General features: G+C 40.7%; 1 protein-coding gene and 1 long non-coding RNA gene across 7 annotated transcripts in view; one reads left to right on the forward strand and one right to left on the reverse strand.

Moving 5' to 3' along the window:
- The window catches only part of LOC105838807 (protein Fe65 homolog), a 154360-nt gene that overhangs the window by 19335 nt on the left and 112602 nt on the right, over positions 1–22423 (forward strand). For 4 of the 6 annotated variants that reach the window (XM_012684646.3, XM_012684651.3, XM_012684650.3 and 1 more), the window contains exon 2: positions 1597–1655. The exons of 1 other annotated variant lie outside the window; for it this stretch is intronic. The gene's annotated coding sequence lies outside the window, so the exon portion shown is untranslated. Of the gene's footprint in view, positions 1–1596; positions 1656–17137; positions 20826–22423 lie in introns of those variants that run through there. One more of the 6 variants, XM_012684648.3, reaches the window with a different exon arrangement.
- Positions 7278–22422, reverse strand: LOC118646843. The gene is made up of 2 exons (XR_004964268.1): positions 21135–22422; positions 7278–20870 (listed from the first exon to the last, which is right to left on the reverse strand). It is a non-coding gene; the product is annotated as an uncharacterized LOC118646843 (long non-coding RNA).

Raw genomic sequence — 22423 nt, forward strand, 5'->3', positions numbered from 1 at the left:
GCTCTCTCTATTACTCTATTTCCCCTCGGTCCGTCCGTCCGTCTGTCTCCCTGTCTTCCGGATGTGCTCGGATTCGCGTCTGCAACGTGACGACGGTGGATAGAAATAAAAGAGAGGGATGCCTCTCCTCCTTGGACTCTCCGGTCCTCCGGAGTTTACCTCGTTTTCTCCCTTTGACTCCGGGGTAACCGACATCAGGAGAGGTCCTCGTGGACACCCTTTGCCGACGTATGAAATCGGAGGACGGTGTGTTGGGAAGCGCGGAATGTCATTTGCTATTAGATACGGAAGGTCGTTTCCGCGAAATTTTGTTGTATCGTATCTTCTTGCAATTTGTCATGAATAAATCGTACGTCTCCACAAAGAAAATGTTTGCATAAATTACATAAGAAGATATATTTCTTTTTATATTCTGTGGTAAATAATAGGGAGCAACGTTACAGTATTTATTTTTATGAAAATTGATTACTAGTTACACATATGTATATTTAATTTTAATAAAATTGCAAGGGTACATTGTAAAATATATAGATTTTAAATTATATACACTTATAATCAATCAATTTTCTATATTATATTTAAAAAAAATACCAGTGTATTGATACTATATTCACTATAGTTACTGAAAATATAATAAAACTGTAAAAAGCTATATATATATTTGTTTTACATATAAAATTTTTTTATCTTACTCTAATGGAATATGTTTTTTGCATTTATATACTAAAATATTTGAATGCACTGAAATAAAAATTTACTACATTAAAATAAATTTTTTTAAAAATAGTACCAAGCAGAAGTTTTGTAAAAAATAAATAATATTTATTTCAAGTAAGATAATATTTTCTATAATTTAGAAAATGTATTACACATGTTCTAGATTTCTAGATTGATAAAAATATATAATACATTTTCTAAATTATAGAAAATATTATCTTATATATATATATATATACCTTTGAAATAAATATTATTTATTTTTTTACAAAACTTTTGCTTGGTACTATTTGAAAAAATATTTATTTTAATCTAATAAATTTTTCTTTTACTGTGAATTACAATAATTCTTTTACAAAATGTAAATCATATTAATGCTTTGAATAAAAATATCATAATATCGTTATATTTAGTGTAAAATATTAATTTTTGTGCAGTATTTCCTCTGAAAGATTGTTATATCATGACCATAGGTTGGTCAATTAAACATTTCTTTATTATTTTGTTAAATTTAATCCTTTTCAATTGTTATTCTAAACGCTTCTAAATTTGAGAGAAAATTTTATTTATAAATTTCTATACGTTTATTTTCTTTCATTTGTCTTGAGAGAAAAAGCGAAACAAATTGCTTCGAAATGTATCTCGGACTTTTCAAGAGCAGCATTGATCCCATAATATTGTTCACTAATATACCGAGATAACAGGTATCTAATAAAGAAGCTGCAATTAGCGAGTGATTTACTTCGTTGAGGAGATGAGCGTCGCGATAGTCCGGCTAATTGCCGAGATTTGAGACTGCGCGTATAACTCCAAGTTTCTCCCTTGCTAACGTAGTTTCCGCGCGCGAGTTAAAGGTGTTCTTTTCGTTTTGTGTTCCAGGTATCTTTCTCGTCTAATGCAGTGGCCTCTCCTGCCCGGCGAACTTTATGAAAACTCCGGTAAGTGTGGAGCGCGCGCGCGGGCGCGCGGATTCGCAATTTGCCCTCGTTACAGAATGATACATACCAACAGTTTCGCGCGAGACTAATGGCCAAGTGCTTCCTTCGTTTTCGCGCGCCTCCCTCCCGGAAACTATCGGGAAACTGTTTTGTTTCCACGGAAAATAGAGCCCACGGTCGCGTCGCGATGCATCACGCGCGTTATGCGGGAGACAAGGACGAAAGTGGTTTATACAATCCGCGCCGCCGAACTCCGTTATAAAGCGACCAGGCTCTCTTTATACAAAGGACGCATTTTTCTCTCAGACTCCCGATCGATTTTATGCGACCCGCGCCTTTCACGTCTCAACGGAGATAGGAATCCCCCGTAACTTGAAACGAGAGCGAGGAACTTTGCGATCGCGATTCCGCCTGTGATTTGAGTCATATACTTCTTGAAACAAAAATGATTTAACGTTCGGCGATACCACTCTCACCGGCGGCGGCGGCGGCGGCGGTAAATCAGCGGAAACGCGCGCGTTTACCGTAATAATGGCCGACGTGATTCATAATCGCTCGAGTATCACTAACGCGCTGCTTTAAGAGGCGGCCGTCGGGATATAGCTTCTTAGATTAGATTCCTAGGCGTGTCGCCAAATTCGCATTCTTGCGCGGCCATTAAACGAAGCTCGGCTGTATAAGGCGCTTCCGATAAAGCCTCGTCGTCTTCCCCCCCTCCCCTTATCCCCGGCCTCCCCGTCTGCCAAAGGCAGCCTCTGGTAATTAAGTCGGGGCCCACAGCGACGTCGCTTCCATTGTACCGGGCAAATGGGCTGTTTAGCCCGGATACATGACTCCATCCCTCGGTTATTGTGCATGTACCGGCGCAATCGATTACCGACCCACATCTCACGGTCCCTCGATCCCTCTTCCAGATCCTCTTCCTCCTCCTCCTGCTTCTCTTTCTCTACTCCGTAGTTTCCCTTCTGCACTTTCTTTGTCGACCCGCGGACCAACTGCTACCTCTTTCTACCGAGACCCCGCGCGGTACTATCAAAGTTTTGATAGACGTTTGAAACTGTTCGCGCAAATCGATTACATTTATTCCGATCTTGAAAGATGCCCATCGGAGGGAACGTCGACACAATATTTTTACATAATTCGTCGTACTTCTTCTCTCACGGATATTTTCCTCGCGCGAGAGGCGCGAGCGATTCTCGGATCCTCCCCCACGGAAATGAAATTCGAGACGAAACCCGTTTGGAGCCCGCAGATTCGATCGCTGCTGTCTAATCGCGTGAAAAAAAAAACGGCGAACGGTGAGTCTCGCGATATAACACACAGTTCAACAGATAAAGGTCGTCGATCTGCAAACATGGGCGGACTATACGACCGAAATTCGATCCGCCGTATCTCTCCTCTCCTCTCCTCTCTCTCTCTCTATATATATATATATATATAAGTATATATACTATAACGTTGATCGACGTACGTCCTTACCCTTCTTCTCCCGAGCGTACGAGGACGAGCGGCAACGCGCGGAAACGGAACGAAAATATTGTTCCACGAAGAGACATCTCGGCGAAGAGACGTTAGGCGCCCCACGGAACGTATCCGGCTCTCGAGGGTCGGAAAATACAGCCGAAACGAATTCGCGAAAAATCCTCTCCGTGGAATGGACGTCGTCGGGTGATGGGAGGCGCGCCTTCCCGGGCTTTTCCGCGAGAGGAGTCTTTGACACCGGAGACACTTGAAAAACGTGCCGCGACTGCCGGAGCGAACGAGCGAGCGCGTATGCTTTCCCGCGGTAACAACTCGCCGGTGCTCGTAGGGAAATTCCTTCGCTTTTTATTAATGCAAAATTGCCTCCCCTCCGCCGGGAAGGAATTTACACTCCTCTTTGTAAAGGACCCATTCGAGGAAGAGTTCGCCGTTCGAGTCGAACGAGATTTTCGTTTGCGTATGATCGTCAATGCTTCCGGGTTTTTCAGCGTAAATCTGTCATCCAGACAGGATTCAGAGAGAGCAGTTTTAAATTATCGTGCATTACGAAAATTACAATGATTTCGACGAATAATTTTACAAGAAGAAACACTTGTTGATATAAAAATTGTTTTGTAACTACATTTATTAACTTTTGACGCATTTAAAATCTGTAAATGTGTATAGTTTATGTATATGTACGTTCCCGAGTAATTTAAGTTGCTTAAGAATTCTCCTCGTGAGTCTTCGTTACACGTTGTAATTACTAATTAAGAATCCGTCAGTTGCGGCCGTACGTTTGTACGGCCGAAACATCGCGCGAACTTGATAGATGGCTCGTTCATCAGGTATGCGATATTCCTATATTCCTGATGAGTAATGTTATCTTCGCCCGGCTGTGCGACAAAGACACGCGGCGTACGGCACCGTTACTCACGATCGCGCGGAAAATCCAGTTTTCGGGCGGAAACTTTTGGCACGGCGAAACACCACGCGTCGTGTGACACGTCCCGTATTTTACGTACGTGGCGGGAATGCGCGCACGTGCTCGCCGGTGACGACGACTGCGCGACGGAAAACTTTCCGACGGGATAGGAAAAGCAACATTAATTATTATTGTTTCTCTCTCTCTCTCTCTCTCTCTCTCTCTCTCTCTCTCTCTCTCTCTCTCTCTTTCTCTTTCTCTTTCGAACGCGCGGATGCGATCGACACCATCCAAGACGAACGTTGAGCAATAACGCCGTCGATCGTCGCCTCGTCATTAGGCCTGCTTCTCTCCACTCCGTCTCATCTATCGATCAGACTCTGTCTCGGAAACCACCTGCCGCCTCCAGAGTCAACCTCGTTCCCGAGGAATTACACGATGTTCGCGGCAGATGCGCCGATGCACCGGAGTGAGTGATAGCCTCCTCCCGGATGCGGAAAGGGTTGTCACGAAATCTCCAAGCGATAAATCAATCCGGAGGATTAATTAGTGACGAATAGCATGCATGTCTGCATCGTAAAAACAAATTTGTTACATTAAATATAAAATTTATTTAAAGATATTAGCGCAGAATTTAGCTCGAAACATTTTACCTTTATTTTTCTGCATTATTAACGTTGCAGATATGACATATACAAGTATAGATTGGGTTATGCATCGAATTTTATTTGATTTTGATTTTATTATTAGATATAGTAATATCTCTCCCTTTCTCTCTCTTTCTCTCTTTATCTGGGAACGAAATAAAGTACGGTACACCAATGTGCACTTCCGCTTGGTTCGTTTACGTTGGTACAGCGAAACATTTGTCTACGCGGCGTTCCTATGATTTATGGCAGTATTATTCGCATCCAGCTACCCTTTCAATAAAATAACATCGATATTCCCGGAGTGGCATTATTGAGACGAATTGTTTTCACCATGTTGCCCCGACGTTCTCGAGTACGCAAATTTTTCGCGGTTTGTGCTCGATCGTCGATTGGCAGCTGTTTATTACCATTCATTACCATTACGTAACTATTACCCGAAATGTCATTTGTAAAATGGCAAAATAAAGTTTGCAACACAAAATAGAAATAAAATTAATCAGTAGACTTAGAATTCAGCGTAATTTAAACTGATTAATTTTTTTAAAGAAAATTATTGAGATTCTATCTTATTTTTTTGATGTTCTTTGATTTGTTGTAATATGTATAACCGAATTTTTTATAAATGTTGTATTAAATAATTAATGATACAAATTTATACCTTTTTGGTATAAAACGTTAAATGTTTTTATATATAAAAATATATTGTCCATGTCTTATTTTTTAATGTCTTTATTTTAATTAATTAATTATTTAATCTTTATTCTTTTCAGCATTACATTAGCCAAGAAGAGGATTTGGTTTATAATTTCTAACATATTCATCCATCTATCTGACTTTCTTATCTATTCAATCAAATATCTTTATTTAATTTCTTTTACTTCTCTAAACTTTTCTTTACAAATTCTTTTTTCTATATAAACTTGATTATCTCTTTAATATTTATAGATACTTATATTATAATATATCAATCTAATAATAATAATCTAAACATAACATGTCTTATATTGCACAACTCTATCCTCACAATCTTTTCTATTTTTGTAAATTTTACATATATCAGATAACCCAAATATGGACTAGCATATTATAGTAGGAGTTATAAAAGAAAGATTAACCCAATTTAATTTATTGATAATTGAAAACTTAAATTGCTATATTATCAGCTATGCTTAATTTAAATATATTGATATTACACATTATGGAGTTTATATGTACAACAATGGCTGTTTCAATACGGAGATTTGTCATTAACAAACAAATGGTAATTTGATTTAATTTATCTGTGACGCAAGCAAAATTTGATAACGCCAATTTCAATTTTCGTGCCAATACAGGAAAGAGTATAAATTTAATATAAGATTGATATGAACGTTGACATATATAAATTTTGTTTCTTTTTTTTTATTACCTTTTGCTAACAGAGACACATGTTTTCTTTTACTAAAGTACATAAAGATTTTAAAGATAATTAACACGATATAGAAAATATGACGAAGATTATTGCACGTCATGAAGCTCTACCTGATGTTTATCAAGCATCTCTTAATCCATCTCGGTAATAGCGCCAACCCCAATTTAAGTTCCGAAACAATCCCCAGGCTTCCTGCAAAACTTGGAAATCAGATTTCTGCCTACGTCCCAGGACGATTTGCGAAAATTTTGCGAAGTAATTCCCACGGTAGTAATTCTGTCGACAAACCCAGCATCCCTTTCGGCCTAAATGAGGTGTTTATTTCGAAAGTGACGTAAACCACATTTGATAAATCTTACTACGCCATCTAATATTGACCGAATTAAACCCATTATATGTACAGGATGTCCTAGATTTTTTGCGCTACTTTTTTTTCCAATATACATTTGTCTGTTATTTTCAGAGAATATTTTTAGATTGAGCGAATATTTTTACATTTCTCAGCTTGAGAATATAATTTAACTTTTCCTTAAAAAAATAATTGTTCTCGCCGGTAGTATCTCGCCGGTTTATCACTGAGCATCCTAATAATGGAAACGTCAAAGGGAAGGATTCCGTGAAAACTTGGCCGGAGTGCCATTTCTCGGGTTAAAGTTTTTTCTCCCGGGAAAAAAATTTTGAAATCCGATTCTCCCGCCCGCGCGAGAGACAATTGTCGTAAGAACCCAGCCGGGATTTGCGGCGAACAGTTCGGCACACTCACGCCGCGTTGGAATGAGAATAGTTACGAGGAGTTTTCGGGCCGGCTGGCTGGCCGGATTAATCTGCATATTACCATCCGCGGCGGGGCCATTTGCATTCCCGGGGCGGAATACCTGCAGTGCCAGCGTCTTCCGTCGCGTGGCGACGACGTGCCAACGATCCCGTAATGATCGCAATGACGGATGCGGTCGCGGTGCGGTCATGTCGCACGTGCGTCGCAGGCCATCGGGAGGCCGTTGAAAGATTTAATTAACGCTCCGGGTGACGCTCACAATCCGCCGATGTTGCAGGCTAATATACTCGATGTGCAATCCTCTTAGAGGGTGGTAAAAGGGACACCAAGTATTTTTCCATTTATTGTAAATTGCGTTACGCGCGAGTCATTTCGACACATTGGAAGGGCGAGTCTCGAATTTTATTTTATTTTTTTTGACGCTTTCTGTGCATCCCCCTCTTCCTTCTTCCTTCGTCATTTGTCTTGTCGCGCGCATTTTTCATTCGACGCGTCAAATCTCTCCGCTCGTCGCGATCTCGTCCGCCCTTTGTTCCGGAATCTACCCTTGGTCCCTTTTATATCTCTCGTGACTCTTTCTTTCGCAGTTCTTCAATCTCCCCGGCGGATTAGGAGCTCAAAGCGCGCCGTCTTCTTCGGCGCCGTCCGTGCCTGTTTCGCGGCGGGACAAACTGTTCGTCGTTTCCTTCGGGCGTAAATTTATGGTCCATCCACGGTAAACTAACCGGAAAAACGACGGTGCTGAGAGAGCCAAGAGGGAAACGCTGCGACAAAGATCATTTTACGCGCTGAATTAACTTTCGCATAATTTTGCAATTAAAAGCTAATATTCAAGAAATTTTACATAGCTTATTTCAAATATTTTCGAAAAACGTAAGACGATTAATTCAAAATTTTCTTGAAAATACAAATGACCAAACAAAAATAAACGTTGTGTGTGATTCTACAGTCTCTCTTACGTATCTTAATGTTGAGTGCGGAAGTAATATTTATGGTTGGTATAATTGATCGGTAACACGAGAGAAGACATCAAAGGCAAGGAAATTTTCGATAATTAAAGTTAGTACGAAGATAATATCTACGATCGCAAGCTTTCTATTCATGCTTCTCTTCGCGCGGAGTTATTGGAAAAACCATTTCGTGCTTCACGTAATTTCTGCGAGAAAGAATTCGCGATACCGCTCAATGAATTTTTGGAAAGTCGCGCGAGTTTGCTACCCGCATTAAGACATCAAAGCAGAAGCCAGACTCTTTGTCTCAACTCTTTTTCCTCTTGAACTTCCAATTTACTATTTTTACAAAATCGTCAAACTCCTCGTACTATAAAATATAAAGAAGCTTGATTCAAAATTCTATTAGAGCATTCAAGTCTTTGTTCTACGATTATCGATCTTTTAGAATGTACGCAGTTGCCTCTTGCATTTATAATTAGACAATTAAAAATTTATTTACAAAAAGTGTAATTAAATAATTAAAAAAAGTCTACTCGATTGATAATAAATTTTTTTTTCTAACATTGGATTTGGAAATTGGTCTCGAACTTGTATATTTTGACTTGTATATTTTCACGAAACACAGAAACAGTTGAAAATGTTTCACCTGATATATTTAAGTGCACTTTGCGCACATATAATTTGATCTAAACGGACGCTTCTTTGAAAATTTTTTTGTTATCGTCAGAAATCACAGATTATGAATTTTTTTAAAAATAATTTTTTATTGAAACCAATTTTAATTTTTTTTTCGTAGAACATTCCAAGCTTCAATTACATACTATATTTTACCGCGTCTAAAAATGTAAATATCTTTAAAATTAATTGCTTGAAATTAAATCATCCGAAGCAAAAAGTAAAATAGACGTGTAAAACTGTACGTCATCTTATATCATGTATGACTCTTTAAAAAGTTTCTGCAGCAGTTCTAAAAGGAATCGCACATAGATCTTCCAGAATAAAGAAAAAAATAACGCTTTAGCATATTTTAGCTGATAAAATAAAGTATGTAAAAGAATCGTAGTACTTTTTTTTTGTAGGAAAGCTTTTTTTAAATTTCGCGAACAATACAGTCGGCGAATTCGGTGCTCTCACGTTGTCGTGCACTGCGGATTAACCCCGTTTACTGCCCCGCCGTATTAATAAAAGGACGGTGTAAAACCGGTGGATTATAAAACTGTCCGCGACGGATTTGCAGGCGGGCGTGATTATTGCAGTCTGCTTTTATGCGGGAGTAAGCGTCATCGCGGTCATTTCTGCAAAATTACCTTTTCACTTGACTATTTAGTCTAATTATCGTGGCATGAATGAAAACATACACAAATACAAAAATAGATGAAATAGAATAAGGTAGGAAATGGGCAATAAAACGTACTTGAAATATCGTAAAATAAGAGACATTTATATATCTTGCGTTTTGTGCAAAAATATTTATCTGTTTTAATCTGAAATTGACATGCTACATTTAGCACTTAATGTTGAAAATTACAAGTCCATATTTGGCGCTTAATATGCTCTGCGAGCATGAACAATCGCTGTCGCATTTATATATATATTAATCCGTTATGTCCAACTTTTCCGGTTATGTTAGCCACAGCTCTAATGAGCCAGTCGATGCATTAATATGTAATGAATTGGATAGACCGCATACAATTAATATAATCACAAGTCCAGATCGATTGGTTACATAATTAATAAATTCAACTCTGAATTATCCGTCCCAATGGCTTCTCAATAACAAGCGAGTGTGTGCGTGCGCACGCGCGTGCGTGCGTGCGTGTGTGTGTGTGTGTGTGTGTGTGTGTGTGTATGTGTGAGAGAGAAGGAGGAAGGGAGGGAGAAAAATCACAAATAATTCATTATTCAATTTTTAAATTATTTTATTTTATTAAATTTCAGTTTGTGGAAAACTTTAATTTTAATTTATAGAAAACTGACTTTCTACTACGTTATAAAATTTCTTTTACTATAAAGATCTTTAATGTATTCTCTGTTTCTGTACGCTGTGAACGATATGCAACCCCGGTAGTGGAAATAATGACATGATCTCTATTCTTAACACAATAATTTTAACGAAAGTCCAAATTTATGATGCGAGCATCAGAATGGTGGATGACGAGAGTCGAGTAAAGAGTATCTTTCATCGGAGCCCCTCCGGGAGTCATCTTGGCGGCGGACTCGCCCGAATTCTCCAACAATTTCGGGGGAGCCTCTTAGCCACGTGGGACATACGGGTACCTGAGTTCCCTCCACGTTCTCGTTTTCAGAATCGTAAACTAGAACAAGCCGCCGTGTCCTCTCTGTCTTCTCCGGAGTGTGACGAAGTGCTCTAGAGTCCGTTCTTCTCTCCTTATGTCCAAACTCTCTCTACATACTCTTCTCTCTCTCTCTCTCTCTCTCTCTCTCTCGCTTACACATACACATACACAAACACACATACTTTCTGTCCTTTCCTCTCCCTCCCTGTGCTTTTCACCTGTGATCTCCGCCGGGGTTACCTCGATTGTTGCGCAAGGTGGCAAGTTTCCAACATTCCGCATTAAACACGACTTCCACGTCATTAAGCTCCCGGCATTTATGTCGCGATTTAATTAACACATATAAACCCACGACGGAGCTAATATCGAAGTTTACTACTGTATTTGTTAGCCACTCGAATTTGCGAGGCTAAATAGTTGCTCTCCCGGTATTCTGAATGCAGATATCAATTGATACCTATTATCCTAACAAAGGCTTTAAAATTTCATTCACGTCACTTTCGAAATAAATAGCTCGCACAAAGACAGCCCCGTGTAATTCGTTTGATGCGATTTAGAGCTTAATGGCGTACCCATTATTCGCTTTTATTAGATTTCAAATTTGCGATTCTCGTCGCCGCGCAGCCGAATAATTCACTCCTTCCCCTTATTCCCCGTCGTATTACCGGGAGAGCACCGTTCCGTCCATTAAAATCTCTAAGCCCGAGAATAAACGCGACGGCGCACCTGAACGGATCGAGATCGCTCAATTAACGAAGCAGTCGTCCGCGTCGTCGCTTACGCCCGTGGTCTATTATCGGCTATCGTTGCAAAAACACGGAGCGCATAATCGCGGCAGCCGCGAAAATCGATCCTTGCCCTAACATGACGCACATGGCCGAAAGGCGTCCCCGGGGTGGACACACCGTGATTTTCGGCCGACGCAAGAACAACTCGCGCGTGAAGGCTTGTTCGGACTCTCATATCTCAGGATTTTTTTCCCCTCCCTAATGCGATACGATAATTGCGCTCATTACGATCAGGCATACACGTAGCATTTGCAAGATGCTGGTGAGCCTACCGTCTGAAAATAAAACATTAAAAATACCATGTGTTTACAGGGAGACGCAGAGAGAGAGAGATAGAGAGGGATGAAGAAGAGGAAGAGAGAAGAAGAGAGAGTGCGAGATCAATTGCGATTGAATTCGTGGGAGGGTCAAAGGAAACGCGACGCGGCGGAAACGAAGGTTTAATCTCGGGGGTGTATATATGTGAACGGCGATGGTGGGCGAGCCCGTTACGACGGCACGAGCACACAAAAGGTGTCAGGCCGGGCGCTGCATTTTATCGGATGCGTTTTCACGGTGTGGTCGGCGGCGGCGGTCGGTCGACTGCGCGAGCTTGCGACCGACAGCATGAATGTTTGATGGAGCGAGCCGGATCGCTTGGAAGTACCAGAGAGTCTCGTCTCTCTCTCTCTCTCTCTCTCTCTCTCTCTCTCTCTCTCTCTTTCTCTCTCTCTCTCTCTCTCGCCGATATTACCCGCGATAACGTCACTCGTCGATCAAATAAAGGGACCCGGTGGTGCGGCGTAGGGCCAGGGGGATGGATAAAGTGACTGACAGGTTGCGGGGGTTGGAGGCGCACAGGGCCGTGATTCGTTTCCACGGGGTGATGGGCCCTTCCTCTGTAGGGGGGGGGGAGGGGTTCAAATCCGCCGCTCTCCGCTGTTCTCCTTGAAATCCATGCGAATTTAATTCGCGCACACGCGAATCTACTCCGGTCGAACGTGCGCCAAGTAACTCCCTATCGATCGGCCGGTGCTGTGCTGGAAACGTGTATTTTCCGTCGCGAATTAAAACGGTTCGCCGCGCGCCCGCGCACGGCGCTTCGTTGCTGTTTACCCTGACCGAGTTTCAAAGTTATTTTTTTTATTCATTGCACTCTCGTGTGTGACAGAGGGTAACCGATACCCCCGGTGTCTATCGCCACCCATGACTGCGCCGTTTCATCGTAATTATATTCTAATTGCCGGAGAGTGTAACTCTCCTCCACGTGGGCGCAAGTACACTGTTCGCCGTCGTCGTCGTTGTCGTCCTGTTTATAACGAAGATGATAATTCTCCATAGTTCACGTGATTATATTTTGCCCTTTGGAAGCGTAACAATGTATGGCACATGTATGACTTAGGTAGGATATGAAATTATTTCGTTGCATAATTTTTTATTTATATTGTAGTTTTTGAGAGAAGATGGTGAAAAGCCTTTTCTTTTCCATCTCCTATAGTACAGAGTTATATGACTGCGGCACGTTTGAGAGAATAGTCATTTTGAAAATTTTATTTATACTCTAATAAGAACTTGGAAGTTATTTCTTCAAAAATTAAAGAGATTTTTTTATTGCCGCGATCATTTCCATTGGTCATCTTATTTCTTTTTACAATATGCCACATGCTAACGATCTTGTACCTATCCTTAAATTTAAATAAATCGTTTATCGCGTTTCCAAAGGCGCCTTCTGCATTGTAAAGGAGGACGTAATTTATCAGTTACCTCATAGCTTTTTTTATAGCGTGTTATCCCTATTTACTTTTTTTTACATCATTTTTTATTCATGGCTTATTTCCCACGTAACACACGTTCACAATAAACTGCACGCAGCTGCGTAATAAAAGGCAGGAATACTTTGTTACACATTGTCGTCATTGTGTGTGGCGTTACCGCGCCGTCGTCCATAGTTTTTAACTCGATAAAAAAAAAGGCGACACGACTTCCGTCTCCGTTAATAGTACTCCCATGCTTTGCACCCGCGAGAGTTGTCCGAACCTCGCCAATCTCCCTGCCACGTGGCAGCAGGTTGCGCACCACTGGACTGGCGCCAGGTTGGCTGGAACCTGACACGCGATCAATCAACCTGCTGCCTTGTCCCCTGACTGAGTTCACTCGCTTCAGACCTCCTCACCTGAGCTTGCATTCGCATTTCCGACACGATATACGAACCCCCTGCAACGGAAAGATCAAGACAGACTACATCATTGATCGATTCGCGTGTAAACAATGCATAGCAAAAACTTGCAAATTATAAACAAGAGTAGAGACAAATATTTTATATAATTTTTATATAATATAATATACGACACACTGAAAAATATTATGAATTATTAAAGTATAGAAAAAGAGCAACTGATGATTTTTTTTTTATTGAAGTAATGTTCAACATTTGTATAAGCATTTTTTAGTACTGCATGACGTAAATTATGGTCGAAATGAGTAAGATCATGTACACATTTCCGTTATTGACGCGCCAGATATTACGACCGATATTTTTCCTGGGGGCAATAAAGCACTGTTTCGTTGAGAAAAATGAAATTTACGTGGAAACAGAAATTTTCACGGGATGGGATGGCGAAGCTTTATAGAAGCGTTGTTCGATGATGCGTCAAATACATTTGAATTTATATTGGGCACCAGCTACCACCTTCGCACAATTGCTTCTCTCCCCCCCCCTTCTCTTGCTTTTCTCTTTTTGCAACTGTCTCTAGCAAACCATGTAAATTCTCATGTAAATTCTACTTTCGGAGGATAACCTCTCGACTCACTCGCAAATCCGATTGCCGGGCTATTGTGGTGTATCAAAAGCCATTTACGCGTAGCCTGCGATTCGCTGATGCCCGTATATGCATGGCCGACACATATTGTCTATATTAATTCCACATTTTTTGCCGTGCAAAATTTGATATTTTTAGCTGGGTGATCGTGCGTGTGGACGGTGTATCGATTTTCTCCCGTAACTGCGAGATCGGCTGTGACCTTCCTGTATTGTCTCTCTCATGTTCCTATGCTTTGATATTTTCACAAAGTAGTTATTGTTTTATTTGAGAAGGATATTAATTACGCGTTGTAATTACAAAATGTTTGCCTCAACTCTTCTAATAATAGCATAATTTGTAGGGTTGTTTTTTTTTACCGATCCATCAATATTACAGTTTTAACATGATTTGTCTATCGGCTTCTGATTAGTCGGTTATCTCATAAAGTTTTTAGCTGCGATATCTATACGGAATAAATGAGTATTATTTAATACTTATCGTTTATCGATAAATATCAAGGAGGTGTCGTTGAATTAGAGACAATCTTTTCCTTCGACCTTTCGGGAAGAGATAGATGCAGTGGTTTCCTTTTTCTTCGTATTTTGTTTGAAAATAAACATTTTCGAGACTTGGTCTTTGACGGGGTCGTCTCCTGTGCGGATAAGGGTTAACCACGAGAGGAGCAGGACAAGATCACCGTGTCAGATTACATAAACTGTTCTATCCCGATACCGCAAAGCGCGGCCGTTGCGTGTCCTGCGTCGTCCGCGCCGAGCGAAATCTCATTTCGCCGAAGGGTAAAGGAGTGCGGACGGCCGAGGGGGTAACGGAGCTGTATCCTACGTGTACCGGCGTATCTAGAGACGGGATAAAATTACGTCGAGTTTGTCGGCTTTACGAGCAAACGCCGGCGACACGTCGACGTGCGGTCGGTGTAACAAGCAGAAACCAGTAAATTACGTCTCGCCTTACCTGGGTCGCGACGCGATGCACACACGACGAGCTTCATTTTAACTTAGGACCTTCGTACACAACGGCCATCCATGGGTGGTTGAAAGTTTAACGACGCCCGTTGTCCGGCGTGATCGTAGAAGCGAGACAGTTGATGTGAAACGTCCACCGTGAGAGATTATACCAATTGCGAAAGTTGCCGGCTGTCGTTCGAGCGTTAAAAAAAAAAAATCATTGGCATTACGAATGCCGGTGACACGCGGTGGAAGATATCTCTTTACGAAAAATATAAACGTGAGGAAGCAGAAAACAAAGGGCGACGAAAAGCGTGTGTTTCAACAGCGGCAAAAGACTTTCCAGGCGGGATAATAAAAAATCGATAGGGCTACAGATTGCGGCAGGTCGATAGCGCTGTCGCGCCGTTCGGAAGAGAAAGGAGAAATATTACGAGATCCCTTTTCGGTTTAAGGAACGCCTTCGGTAAGGCACGAGAGGTAAATGAGGTCAATTTGCGCGATCGCGCTTGTAAAGTACGCTAAATAAAACAAATATATCTCACATGGAGAACGAGAGCGGGGTGTCGAGTGATGGTGCGCGCGTATGTCTTGTGAAACATCAATTTCGAGTGCATTCCGTAACTCTCTGCCGAGACACCAGAGCCCCGGTCCATTTTCCTCCCGAGATATCCGCCAAAGGATGGGCGAGATTTCCCCCGCGCGAGGCAGGGGGACAAGTAGCCATTTGCATTCAAATCAAAAATCTTAATGACGAGATTCTTGTCGGCGGAGAGCCGACTTCGATTTGGAAGATCCCGTCGGTTCGCTGCAAGTCGAGGGGGAAGGCCTTTCCCGCCCCTAATGTAATCAACGGGGTAGAGCGAGGGAAGCCCCAGGGTGAAAAATTCGCTTGAGATTTCCGACGGCACGTCCCGTCCACTTTCTTGAGTGATGTCGAATATTCTTACCTCTCCGCTCGCTCTCTCTCTCTCTCTCTTTCTCTCTCTCTCATTATTATTTGTGCGGAATTATAATCTGATGAATTATAATTTTGGACGAAATTATATTATTTTTCTAATGTAATTTATAAATATTTTATTGCAACTCTAAATTACAGTCTCATTATCACTAAGCATTATATCTGTTATTAAAGAAATTTTGTTACGAGATTGAAGTCACATAAAACATGGTCAATTAACGCATATATGAAAATGTTAGAGAAATTATTTCTCGTTAAATTAACATGTTATGATTTCTGCTTCAACAATAATTCACGAACGCGAGGACGTAGTGAATTATTCCGAAAGAGAGCGGTAAAATCGCAATTAAAATTTTAAGATATGACAAATAATTGGAAAAATGGACGTGCAGCGATATTTCTTTGAATAATTAATCACGTTACAATACATAATATAGTTAATGTGCAATTTGATGGGTGCAATGAATATAATTTTCATTAATACACCAAAAACAATGAGTGAATACGATTTATAAACATTATTACAAACTGTGCATGTCGCATTCTGTATTCACTTGAGAATTAATGGTATATTGTTACGCAATGCTCAAATTATTAGCAAGGAAGAAAAGCAAGATTGAAAATTATGAGTATTCAGCTTTGTATAATATAATCGTTGAATCGTAATTTTTGCGGCATTCTTTAAAAATTATATAACTGATACAGGTTTTTCATTAAATAATTTCTTAATATTAAAATAAATACCGAATCAAATTGATCTGATTGTTATCGAATTTTTGTTTCTGCAATCTCTGCATACCCATAGCAAAACTTCCAATCGCGCAAAGCGAGCTGATTAAAAATCATCACGTGAAATAAAATGCGCATTAAATGAAATTTCTGTCGGTTTAATTAATTGTTTGTCGATCATCGAATATTTCTCTTCTACCAAAGCCCCTTTTGCACCAAATCCCATTCTCGACAATTTCACTTTGATTATCATCGCGCCCGTCTCTTCCGCGCTATCGTGCGACAGGACGATCCAAATGGAATCTATCGTGAAACGCGTGCTGGGTATTGTAGGGCTCGAAGGGCGATATCGCCACGATCTGGCTTAGGTTTACCGTTTATAAGCCTTCCTGCGCGGTTGCGCGATTTTCCACAACCAGGTGATATCGAGTCCCGCTCCAAGATTTTCGCGAGACCGAGATTGCAGCCGGTAACGACGAGGCGACGATGTTTACCCAGACGCCGAGGGTGGAAACGATCCACTAGGATTCGCGTGTACGTGCTCGAGGACTCCTTACAGTTAAGCTCATGTTCCTTCGTGTGCGCGATGTGTCTCGATGTTAATCGTACGAGTGTTGCAGCAGAAATCGCTCGAAAACGTTTGCGCGAAATGCACCGACTCTCCGCGTACGAATGCGCTTATAAATGTTTGCATTTATAAATATTGAACTTATTAGTTTTTATTTTTGATAATAAATCGAAGATAAGTTTGAAAATTTTTTAATGTGATTAATTTACGTGACAAATAAACGACAAATGTTTTTTGATTTTATATCTACATCTTCAATATTAATTGCACTTACACGCGTCACGCACATCATTAGATGATAAATAGCGTCATGAAGATTAAGCGCAACTTTTTAGGAGAAGCATATTCTTCACAGCTATAACTTACGCTTGACATTTTATTACGTCGTAATTTAATATTTTAATATTTAAAAAAAGCAACAATACTATATCGAAAGAAGTTTCAAGTGAATTGTATCAGTTCAAATATATTGTCTAAAACTTTAAATTCTCTTTTCACAATCTTTTGGTAGCGCACAGAGGACATCGGGGGTTGCGGTTAATTCAGCTGACCGCGGCGGATTAACCGCGCTCCGTAGTTTTTCGAATCCTGCGAGTCGTGAAATTTTTAACAGTAGGTACTCGGGCACTAAGAGACTCACGGCCCCATGATTCACGGTCCGTTTCGCGGGGTGATTAAGACCGCTAGGTGTTTAAGATCGCTTTATGAATGGCCACGGTGAGCCGGTGGAACGATATCTCGTGCCGGCCGGCCGTACGTTTCGTAGCGGGTATTCCGGTAAGGCGGGAAAAGGAAGGCTGTTCTAGTTTCGAGCAGGCGAGAGGGTGAACGGTAACGAGGGTAGGTAGCCACCGTGGCTCCCGTTCGTCTGTCGTCTCTGGTCGATGCACCCTTTAGCCACCTCCCCGCACCTCCCCCGCGTCTCTTCTCTGTCTTATCGGAACGTTGCCAGTACCGGTATCGCGGTATTCCTAGCCGGTCGTGATTCATCCCGCCCGGTAATAGTGCAATTGTCTGCGCGCACCCTCCTCGCGAATTTGGCTTGGTATTTTGTGCGAATCGCGTGCGAATACCGAAGGGTGAGTTTTAACCTGGGCGCATCTTCAACCCGGTCTTTACCGACGATAGTAATTAGTACTTGTGTTGGTATACGTGAATTTATTTCGTGCGTTCCACGCACCCGATAGGTATGCCGGATTAATTGAAACGGGAACACTTTCAGTATCATCTCTCGGTTGCAGCTACTATGAAAATTATGAGATTTAATTTTTTTTCAACGTTTGTTTTTCTCATGGACTATTTAATTTCTGAAGAATTGTTTTTAACTTTTAATCCTTTACTTGATGCTTTTAATTCTCAGTTTCTCTTTTTTTTCCTATCTTTCCAGTATATATGAGATTACATCGTCAATATGATTTTATATAAACTATTTTGTAAAATAAACCATGTAACATAACGCGTAAACGAAAAATCTACGAACATTAATTGTCATGCGTCGCAGGTAAACGAAAAATCTACGAACATTAATTGTCATGCGTATACATAGATGCATTTCCATTTCGATATTGCAATACGCGCAAATATTACGATATATTGACAAGCGGGAAATGTATTGCTAATATTTGCGCTTGCCGCGACGACGATGCTAACCAATTCGATATTTGTTATCATGTCGGAATTGAAGCGGTATTTAATATTGATGATGGAAAGTTCCGGATTTCATGGCGATTATATTATGTCGGAAAACATGTATTTAGCGGATATTAACAAGTATTAAATCGCACTTGACGGGAAACGGTATATAATTATGTCTTTCGGAACTTCTCAATTTTAACACCAGCTTTCGGTATTAATTTTTGTTTGAAACGCGAAAATCTCTTTCAACGTAGCTCACAGATACGCGTTAGCGACTGGCACGTCCTCACTTTGTATCTTTCACGCCGTTACGTCACGGGGACACAGGCGTTATCCATGTGCATTCGTGATACACTTGATGCAATTCGTCAGATCGATCGCCCGGTCCGTGAACCAGAAAATTATGCAGCTTCGATTTCGCGCGACGCGTCCTGGCTGCAATCATTCTCCATAATTCACAGTGGAATCTGAAAAGCGGGAGGATTGGACTCGTTCTGGACGAGAATTTACGGGTAATTTTTTGTTACGGTCTATGCAGTCAATATGCGCACGTGTAACACTTGCAATAAAGTAGATCATTCTAATGAATATAAAAAGAAATCTATCATAGAAAATGATATTTAATTTGAGGTACTTATCGCAAAAGTAATCTTCTAACTGTTAAAGTTTGACTTTTCCATTTTAAAGCGTTAATGGTTTCATAAATTATTAAGTTGTTAAGTTTTATATCATTAACTTGTTATTAACTTATGAACGCTTAAAGAGGAAATCCAATTTTGGTAGTACGTCACTTTTGCGGTAAGCTCTATTATTATTTATAACATTATTTTATACATAAAATATATATTGTTAAGAACTTAATTATTTACGCCACTTTTAACATTATAAGAATACAAGTTTCAATTCGTCATCGCTATTTTTATTCTTTGCAAGTGCTGACTTAAATCTAAATTTAGCACACGAAACAAAATTAATTAAGGATTTCTTTAATTTCTGATCAATTAATTGCTCTACTTTTGTCATAATTGCTCCTCGTCTTTAATCTTCCAAAAAATTAATAAAAAGTATAAGTATTGGGACAAGAACGAAGAATATACAGAATCTGTTGCTCGGTCAATTTCGGTAGTAAAGTCTTTCTCGATTTAATTGCTAGAAAGACATACAGGTTTTTCGATTTGTTGCTGATCGCTTATTATTTGTAGTCGTTCGATTTCGCGAGGGATTGGACGCGTGCGTTATCGTTTCCCCTTGTCTCTACGCCGCTGCGCGATGCTGCGAATTCCGATCCGGAATTTCAGGGACGCAGAAGTTTGCGGGAATGTCTCGCGACATAATCTCGCGTTGCACGAGACGCCTATAATGTAATTTCGTGTACCTGTACGACGGGAATTCGTGCGTGGGCGATCGGATTAACAGGCGAGATGTTTTCGTTGTGCGTATCTCGTCTCTGATGCGTCACGCTCGACTCGGCGATGATGCGCGAAGAAAACGTGTATCCGTACACGCAGGCATGTATCTCTCGTGCATTGTTGTGCGCCTTCGGAATGTAGGTCTTTTATTAGTCCAAGGTATTGTCTTATGGAAGAAAATTTTATTGAGGTTTCTTAATCGCTCGTACAATTGCTAATAAAAATTAAAACCTTATCAAATTACTTTTAATTACAGCGTAGTGGTTTTACATGCGATAATTATAGAAATTAAAAGTGTAAAATTATCTTAAGAACATCTCTTTTTAAATGAAATATTGAGTACGCTTGTTATCGCTTTAATTTTAAAGCGCAACTTCCAGCGCATAGACTTGCCTTTATCTTGATTTTTCTTTCTCTCTAATCATAATAAGGATTTTTAACTTATAACGTATAAAAGCAAAATCAAATTTATTTGCCGTGTGGTCTCCGGTTTCGTAAAACCCGTCAGCTCTCGCCTGCCATTTATCACGGCGATGTCGGGTGCATCGGGCGCTTATCACAGCCTTGTCGCCATGAGATCACTCGATGCATTCACGCCCGCTCTAAACCTGACGTCATGCACCGCGCCGAGAGGTGGCAGGCTCCACGGGAATGTCTCTCCTCCCATTGGATCACTTCCGGTTTTCCGTCTGTCACGCTCCATTTGCGGCTGTTCAGTGCCGCATCGCCGGTGTCCGCGACCAAGTGTGCCCGTGTGTCCTCTCCAAGAATATTCGGAAGTTCCGTGATTCGGCGTCGCGTTTTCCATCGGAAAAATTTGTGCCCATCATGAGTCCCTCGTTCGGTGTGTGCGTGGAAAAATGGTGCGTAACCATATCTTGAATGCTGCATCTGACACTAAGAAGACACTAAGAAGATAATAAGAAAATCTTTTTTATCACAAAAAAAAAATTGATTTAAAAAACATCTCTAAATTTTGATAATAAACTGAGAAATAAATTAATTATTATTAGCGCGCGGTAAAAACTTTAAATTGCTTTTTATTAAGTTGCAGATTAAAAATACTCAGTATACGAGTTCGATACATGTTTAGCACATGAAAATATTTCAAATATTTATATTGAAATTTTGGAATATGAAAATTGCATTTGAAAAAGACTAAAGTCACTTACTCTGGGTGGAAATCGATAAATTTCGAGCATATCTGTCGTAATTGAATTGGCAAGCTTAGCTCATTTAACTCCATAAACCGTAGTCAATCAAATCGGAATCGCTGTGTCGAGCGATTCGGAATCTGATTGTTCGGGCGCCTTCGCTTTCGAACACCCGTTATCTCCCATATCTCGCCGGCACCGCCTTCTCGTTACTCTATTCGGTTCGAGTTTCATCGGGACCTGCCTCGCGTGGGTAGGATTAATTTGCGTATATATTTCACGATAATTGTACGCATTTTGCCCGTCTGCGAGAGATCGTATTGTTCCTCGGTTGTTTCGCGTTCGGTATTACCCGACCCCGGTTTCCTTTGTTACCGGGGCCGGACTCGAAATTTCGCTACTATTATTATATCCACGTCGTTCCTCTCGATTTTCATGCCCGCCCGCAGAATTGTATATTCAATGTCGCTTCGCGACGATTTCGGTGCCAACGCCGAATCCTGTCTTTGTGTTAACGAGACAGTTGTCCTGTGACATTCGAATAATAAAGCGATATGACGGCGTAAAATAATAAAGATACACAATTTCCGTCTAACAAAAGTTAATTTTATAAAGTCAATACTTTTCTAAATCTTGTACGCCTAATGTTTTTCTTAAAAAAAGAAAATTGAGCGACTGAATAGTTGGAATCTTTTTTAAATGTGTCAGGCATGAAAAAGTTTCAAAATAAAAAGATTAACAAAATGACTTATACCGTGTCTGTAAAGTTCACTTGAATGGAAGAAAGATGCGTCTCGCATACGAAGTTACGTTTCAGTGCTGTACTCACATTTAGCGAAACTTTACTTTCTCAGAAGAAACTAATTCGCAAATTTCAGGATTATTTAATACTCGACGTAACAGTCAACATGTTTCACTATCAAAACTTTCCGGATGTAACTAATTATTTTTCGGAGCAGCTGATGATTCTAAAACCTTTTTTCACCTTCTGCTGCATAATCACCTTTGCAATCTTAACTCACTTCCGTTAGTTAAACACAGCTGCCGGCTTTTTTTTTTACGTCTAAAAACTCTCGCTCGGGAGGAACTCGTAAAGCTCAGTCTCTCGACTTTTTCACCGAGAAAAGTCGCGAAACACTCTCTACCTTCGCGCCCGCCCGCCTCGTCCCATTTCTTACTCCGTTAACCTTTGAAGAACTCGCTACAAGTTTCGCAATTAATTTCCCCCGTTCTCGCCGGGACGTCCTGGTTTCCCGCGCGGACTAATCGAAGGCACCGTGTGTGCGTACGTTTACATGTGTATACCT

This window comes from Monomorium pharaonis, chromosome 8 (genome assembly GCF_013373865.1).
Source record: "Monomorium pharaonis isolate MP-MQ-018 chromosome 8, ASM1337386v2, whole genome shotgun sequence".
NCBI classification, from domain to species: Eukaryota; Metazoa; Arthropoda; class Insecta; order Hymenoptera; family Formicidae; genus Monomorium; species Monomorium pharaonis.